At 45.9% G+C, this 7,837-nt stretch overlaps 1 non-coding gene across 1 annotated transcript; it reads right to left on the bottom strand.

The window, feature by feature from the left end:
- Positions 1-954: 954 nt before the first annotated feature.
- On the bottom strand, positions 955-1,026 carry Trnar-ucu (transfer RNA arginine (anticodon UCU)). The gene has a single exon. It is a non-coding gene; the product is annotated as a tRNA-Arg (tRNA).
- Positions 1,027-7,837: the final 6,811 nt, after the last annotated feature.

The following is a 7,837-nucleotide window of genomic DNA, read 5'->3' as shown; positions in this document are numbered from 1 at the left end:
ACCGGCGTAGCGTAGAGAGAGGGGGGGGGGGGGGGCAGGGGGTGCTTACGGTGGGTCTTTGACACCAAGACACCAAGACTGCCAGAACAGAGGCCCTCGCTATGCTTGTAGCGAATCAGAAATGACAAATGAGGGGCTGAGTGAATTAAGACAGAATAAGAGATGGCAGTCAAGAAAACCTCGGAAAGCAAAGGGGGGAATGCGTTAGGTCATAAAAATATATGAAGAATTTTTCAAGTCAGAAAGAAAGTGGTAAAAAAATGCCCGTGGTGAAACAAAGTGATGGGGAAACAGCCCCGCCGGTAGCGTAGTGGTTATCGCACCAGACCGGTATTCTGGAGGTCGTGGGTTCGGTGCGGATCCCACCCGGCCTGCATTTTTTCACCACTTTCTTTCTGAATCAAAAAACTATTTATATCTTTGTATGACCTAACGCATTCCCCCCTTTGCTTTCCGAGGTTTTCTTGACTAACTAAAGTTTCGGTTTGGGCTAGTTGGTTCATATTTAAACTGGGAAACATCGCTTTAAACGAGGACAGCGATAAAGAAGACACAGACACTAGCGCTGTGTCTGTGTCTTCATCCTCGCTGTAATTGTTTAAAGCGCTGCTTCCCAGTTTAAATTTTCTTGACTGCCAACCGTTATTCTCTCTCTCTCTCTCTCTCTCTCTCTCTCTCTCTATATATATATATATATATATATATATATATATATATATATATATATATATATATATATATATATATATATATATATATATATATATATATATATATATATATATATATATATATACAGAAAGAAATGCCGCCAGTCTACAACGCCAAAGAAGGCATAGGGGAATGGTTGGACTATTTGTTACCGTTAGTGACGTTACATTATTATTATTATTATTATTATTATTATTATTATTATTTTATTAATTACGTTATAAAGAAAGAAAGAAAAACACGCGCCCAGAGTGGGGACCGAACCCACGCCTTTCGATTAGATCTCGAATGCCTTACCAACTCGGCTATCTGGGCGACTGAGTTCTCCTTCGCTTTCTGGGTTATTTATATTTACTACAACTGTATCTGACGCTTGAGGGTGGTAGCCAGCGCCACTCAGACTACACGGGGAGAAGGGGACCTTCTTTTTCAACCCCCGGGGCGTGACGCGAACGTCTACAGCCTGTCATAAGCGGGCAACTGGCGCGAAACCCTCTTATGCTACCTTGGCATAAAGGCTGCCAGAACCGAGGCCCTCGCTAAGCTTTCGCACGATAATAGGGTTTAGAAATGAGGGGCTCGTTAGGAAAATACAGAAAGAAATGCCGGCAGTCTACAACGCCAAAGAAGGCATAGGGGAATGGTTGGACTATTTGTTACCGTTAGTGACGTTACATTATTATTATTATTATTATTATTTTATTAATTACGTTATAAACAAAGAAAGAAAAACACGCGCCCAGAGTGGGGACCGAACCCACGCCTTTCAATTAGATCTCGAATCGAATCGCTATACATGTAGCGAATCAGAATAGGAAATGAGGGGCTCGTTGAAAATAAGACAGAAATAAGAACTGGCAGTCAAGAAAACCTCGGAAAGCAAAGGGGAGGATGTAGTTGGTCAAGATAAAGAATTTGGAAAATAAGAAAGTGGAGAAAAAATGCCCGCCAGGTGGGATATGCACGCCAATGCAAAAATGCACGCCAGGTGGGATATATATAAATATATATATATATATATATATATATATATATATATATATATATATATATATATATATATATATATATATATATATATATATATATAATACAGAAAGATAGGTCAGCAGTCTACGACGCCAAAGGAGGCATAGGGCTGTGGTTAGGCTCTTTTCTTTTTTACTACGGTTAATGAAGGGAACATTTTTTTTAAATATACAGAAGAAAGAAAGAAGAACACGCGCCCAGAGTGGGGACCGAACCCACGCCTTTCGATTACATGTCGAATGCCTTACCAATTCGGCTATCTGGGCTACTGTGTTCTCCTTCACTTTCTGGGCTATTTATATTTACTAGGAGTGTATCTGACACTTGAGGGTGGTGGCCAGCGCCACTCTGACTACACGGGGAGACGGGGACCTTCTTTTCAACCCCCGGGGCGTGACTCCAACGTCTACAGCCTGTCATGAGCGGGTAACTGGCAGGAAGCCCTCTTATGCTACCTAGGCATCAAGGCTGCCAGAACCGAGACCCTCGCTAGGCTTTCGCAGAATATAGTAAGGACATGAGGGGCTCGTTGAGGAAAATACAGAAAGATAGGTCAGCAGTCTATGACGCCAAAGGAGGCATAGGGCTGTGGTTAGGCTCTTTTCTTTTTTACTACGGTTAATGAAGGGAACATTTTCTTTAAATATACAGAAGAAAGAAAGAAAAACACGCGCCCAGAGTGGGGACCGAACCCACGCCTTTCGATTACATGTCGAATGCCTTACCAATTCGGCTATCTGGGCGACTGTGTTCTCCTTCACTTTCTGGGCTATTTATATTTACTAGGAGTGTATCTGACACTTGAGGGTGGTGGCCAGCGCCACTCTGACTACACGAGGAAAAGGGGACCTTCTTTTCAACCCCCGGGGCGTGACTCCAACGTCTACAGCCTGTCATGGGCGGGTAACTGGCAGGAAGCCCTCTTATGCTACCTAGGCATCAAGGCTGCCAGAACAGAGACCCTCGCTAAGCTTTCGCAGAATATAGTAAGGACATAAGGGGCTCGTTGAGGAAAATACAGAAAGATAGGTCAGCAGTCTACGACGCCAAAGGAGGCATAGGGCTGTGGTTAGGCTCTTTTCTTTTTTACTACGGTTAATGAAGGGAACATTTTTTTTTAAATATACAGAAGAAAGAAAGAAAAACACGCGCCCAGAGTGGGGACCGAACCCACGCCTTTCGATTACATGTCGAATGCCTTACCAATTCGGCTATCTGGGTGACTGTGTTCTCCTTCACTTTCTGGGCTATTTATATTTACTAGGAGTGTATCTGACACTTGAGGGTGGTGGCCAGCGCCACTCTGACTACACGGGGAGAACTTTTCAACCCCCGGGGCGTGACTCCAACGTCTACAGCCTGTCATGAGCGGGTAACTGGCAGGAAGCCCTCTTATGCTACCTAGGCATCAAGGCTGCCAGAACCGAGACCCTCGCTAGGCTTTCGCAGAATATAGTAAGGACATGAGGGGCTCGTTGAGGAAAATACAGAAAGATAGGTCAGCAGTCTATGACGCCAAAGGAGGCATAGGGCTGTGGTTAGGCTCTTTTCTTTTTTACTACGGTTAATGAAGGGAACATTTTCTTTAAATATACAGAAGAAAGAAAGAAAAACACGCGCCCAGAGTGGGGACCGAACCCACGCCTTTCGATTACATGTCGAATGCCTTACCAATTCGGCTATCTGGGCGACTGTGTTCTCCTTCACTTTCTGGGCTATTTATATTTACTAGGAGTGTATCTGACACTTGAGGGTGGTGGCCAGCGCCACTCTGACTACACGAGGAAAAGGGGACCTTCTTTTCAACCCCCGGGGCGTGACTCCAACGTCTACAGCCTGTCATGGGCGGGTAACTGGCAGGAAGCCCTCTTATGCTACCTAGGCATCAAGGCTGCCAGAACAGAGACCCTCGCTAGGCTTTCGCAGAATATAGTAAGGACATAAGGGGCTCGTTGAGGAAAATACAGAAAGATAGGTCAGCAGTCTACGACGCCAAAGGAGGCATAGGGCTGTGGTTAGGCTCTTTTCTTTTTTACTACGGTTAATGAAGGGAACATTTTTTTTTAAATATACAGAAGAAAGAAAGAAAAACACGCGCCCAGAGTGGGGACCGAACCCACGCCTTTCGATTACATGTCGAATGCCTTACCAATTCGGCTATCTGGGTGACTGTGTTCTCCTTCACTTTCTGGGCTATTTATATTTACTAGGAGTGTATCTGACACTTGAGGGTGGTGGCCAGCGCCACTCTGACTACACGGGGAGAACTTTTCAACCCCCGGGGCGTGACTCCAACGTCTACAGCCTGTCATGAGCGGGTAACTGGCAGGAAGCCCTCTTATGCTACCTAGGCATCAAGGCTGCCAGAACCGAGACCCTCGCTAGGCTTTCGCAGAATATAGTAAGGACATGAGGGGCTCGTTGAGGAAAATACAGAAAGATAGGTCAGCAGTCTACGACGCCAAAGGAGGCATAGGGCTGTGGTTAGGCTCTTTTCTTTTTTACTACGGTTAATGAAGGGAACATTTTTTTTAAATATACAGAAGAAAGAAAGAAAAACACGCGCCCAGAGTGGGGACCGAACCCACGCCTTTCGATTACATGTCGAATGCCTTACCAATTCGGCTATCTGGGCGACTGTGTTCTCCTTCACTTTCTGGGCTTTTTATATTTACTAGGAGTGTATCTGACACTTGAGGGTGGTGGCCAGCGCCACTCTGACTACACGGGGAGAAGGGGACCTTCTTTTCAACCCCCGGGGCGTGACTCCAACGTCTACAGCCTGTCATGAGCGGGCAACTGGCAGGAAGCCCTCTTATGCTACCTAGGCATCAAGGCTGCCTGAACCGAGACCCTCGCTAGGCTTTCGCAGAATATAGTAAGGACATGAGGGGCTCGTTGAGGAAAATACAGAAAGATAGGTCAGCAGTCTACGACGCCAAAGGAGGCATAGGGCTGTGGTTAGGCTCTTTTCTTTTTTACTACGGTTAATGAAGGGAACATTTTTTTTTAAATATACAGAAGAAAGAAAGAAAAACACGCGCCCAGTGTGGGGACCGAACCCACGCCTTTCGATTACATTGGTAAGGCATTACATTGGTAAGGCATTGGTAAGGCAATTGGTAAGGCATTCGACATGTAATCGAAAGGCGTGGGTTCGGTCCCCACTCTGGGCGCGTGTTTTTCTTTCTTTCTTCTGTATATTTAAAAAAAAATGTTCCCTTCATCAACCGTAGTAAAAAAGAAAAGAGCCTAACCACATCCCTATGCCTCCTTTGGCGTCGTAGACTGCTGACCTATCTTTCTGTATTTTCCTCAACGAGCCCCTCATGTCCTTACTATATTCTGCGAAAGCCTAGCGAGGGTCTCGGTTCTGGCAGCCTTGATGCCTAGGTAGCATAAGAGGGCTTCCTGCCAGTTACCCGCTCATGACAGGCTGTAGACGTTGGAGTCACGCCCCGGGGGTTGAAAAGAAGGTCCCCTTCTCCCCGTGTAGTCAGAGTGGCGCTGGCCACCACCCTCAAGTGTCAGATAAATTCCTAGTAAATATAAATAGCCCAGAAAGTGAAGGAGAACACAGTCGCCCAGATAGCCGAATTGGTAAGGCATTCGACATGTAATCGAAAGGCGTGGGTTCGGTCCCCACTCTGGGCGCGTGTTTTTCTTTCTTTCTTCTGTATATTTAAAAAAAATGTTCCCTTCATTAACCGTAGTAAAAAAGAAAAGAGCCTAACCACAGCCCTATGCCTCCTTTGGCGTCGTAGACTGCTGACCTATCTTTCTGTATTTTCCTCAACGAGCCCCTCATGTCCTTCCTTTATATATATATATATATATATATATATATATATATATATATATACAGCGTTGCTGGGGGCGGCAGAAAGTTAGGTGGGCAGATGAGATCAAGAAGTTTGCGGGGATAAATTGGTCGCAGTTAGCACAGGACCGGGGTAATTGGAGAATAATTGGAGAGGCCATTGCTCTGTGGTAGGCTTATATAGGCTGGTGATGATGATGATTTATATATAGGCAAAGAATTTCTTGGACACGAGTAAGTATAATGAGCAAAATAAAACACAGCGAAAAAGGAATGATTTTAGCTTTTCGACCAGGAACCAGCCTTCGTCATTATTCTGACGAAAGCCAGTCCGCGGTGGAAAAGTTAAAATAATTCCTCTTTCGACGTGTGTCTCATTTTCTTCATTATATATATATATATATATATATATATATATATATATATATATATATATATATATATATAAGGTAAGTAGAGACAGAGACAAACGAGAAAGACATTAAAAATAAAAAAATTAAAAATAAAAGTTTACTGACGTTTCAGAAGAGGACTTCGTGCCTCTTCCTGAAACGTCAGTCAACGTTTATTTTTAATTTTAATGTCTCTCTTGTTTGTTTCTGTCTCTACGTACCTTATTTTTTCGCGCTCTGTGTGAGTTTTTATGTTTCCAGACTATATATATATATATATATATATATATATATATATATATAACATTCAAAATTATAAAACCTATACGAATATTTTAAGCCGTTGGCGGTGTAGAGTGCTGGATAAATTCGGATGACTGATGTCTGGGTGCATAATTTTTATTGGCGTTCATTTTGCCACAGGGCATATATAATATATATGGGTCTATAAGTTGAAGACGAAATGTGATTATATGAAAATTAAGATGATCGCTTCGCGGATGAAGCCTAGGAGGGAAGGATGATGGCGCCTATGTATCCATGCGGCGTATGCGGTGGCGTCGTCTACGCGGAGGCCCGTGGCCGCAAGGTGCCGCTGTCTCGTCGGCCTCAAGGCAAGGCAAGACCATAGCAAGTGCTGGAGGTCGGCGATCGCATCGGTGCGGTTGCAAACTGGGCAACCAGGGTTTGTAAAGGAACCTCGGTATTGAGGCCATTTGCGGGTCATGGCGGGATTTAAGGTCACCCCATCCCGAATCCACCTGCCAGTGCAACCTCATCGGCACGGGTAAAACCCAGGGGGGAGGGTGGCAGCACACGGTGGAATGAGAGCACGTGTGCGGCGCCGGGGCTGTTGTTTTCTCGTCACCAGGAGAGTGGACCTTTGCCAACTGAATACGGATGAAAATACGTAGCGCCGTCCAACGGCGAGAGGCCTAAATCACCTTCTTTTACTTGAATTTGATAACCCACGAAGCGATTACCGAGTTGAAGGAGGGGAACAGCGCAAATTTGACAGACACGAGAAGGAGACGACACGCACAGCGCTGTTCTCCTCCTTCAAGTCATGAACCAACATGCCCAAGCCTCAGTCCTTGCGATTAGCGAGACTTTCGATTACTAGAAGCTAAGCTCTTTACGGTTAGCCAAGAGTGCTAGGCTACTGTTCTGATGATCTAGAAAATAACTAATAAATAAAAGAAAATTGATTTGATTTTTCGCAACATCGCAAACGTTTACACAACAGGAATTCCTGCTAAGCAAAGTCCATGATGGGCTAAGGAGGAGCCCCAAAAGAGTGTCAGCGGGTCGCTTTCGCGTGCAGGGCAGACATGTTCGCGGCGGCAGCCAGCGCAGCAGTGTGCTGCTGGCCTCTGCTGCCGCCGGGAGCGCCGACCAGCGCGCCCACCGCGGCCTGCATCAACTCGGTCTGGACGAGGCAGGGCTTCCCCGCGACCACGGCTGCTGCCACCGCTGCGGCGCTGCAGGGGAGAGGCGGGCAGAGCGTGTTCTCCCCAGATGGCCTGCATGCTGTCATCGGACGCAGCCCATGGTCGATTGGTCCAACAACCGGTAGGGACCTTCACTCAACGCTTATTTGCATACGCGATCTGGTACAGCAAGAAGCACGAGAGCATGCCGACGAGAGTTAGAGGCGGCGGCGGGCGGCCGCAGGAGCCCCCGCTATCTAGCCACCATCATACCCCCAGCTCTAAACATAGCTTCCACGTGACGTCACCACGGAAATTTCTGGTTAACCGCTTCCAGCATTCAAGAGCACTAGACAAGGGCACGGCCTTTTGCAGTGCACGCGGTTCACTCACATGGTAATTCTAAGCTTATAGGAACCATCTATGGACCCATAGCAGGAAGCATAGCATTCTAG

Source organism: Haemaphysalis longicornis, unplaced genomic scaffold, assembly GCF_048455015.1.
Source record: "Haemaphysalis longicornis isolate Haplotype H1 unplaced genomic scaffold, Haemaphysalis longicornis Haplotype H1 scaffold_1, whole genome shotgun sequence".
Taxonomy (NCBI): Eukaryota; Metazoa; Arthropoda; class Arachnida; order Ixodida; family Ixodidae; genus Haemaphysalis; species Haemaphysalis longicornis.
The sequence above is the reverse complement of the archived record's forward strand: the minus strand, read 5'-3'. Positions and strand labels throughout refer to the sequence as shown.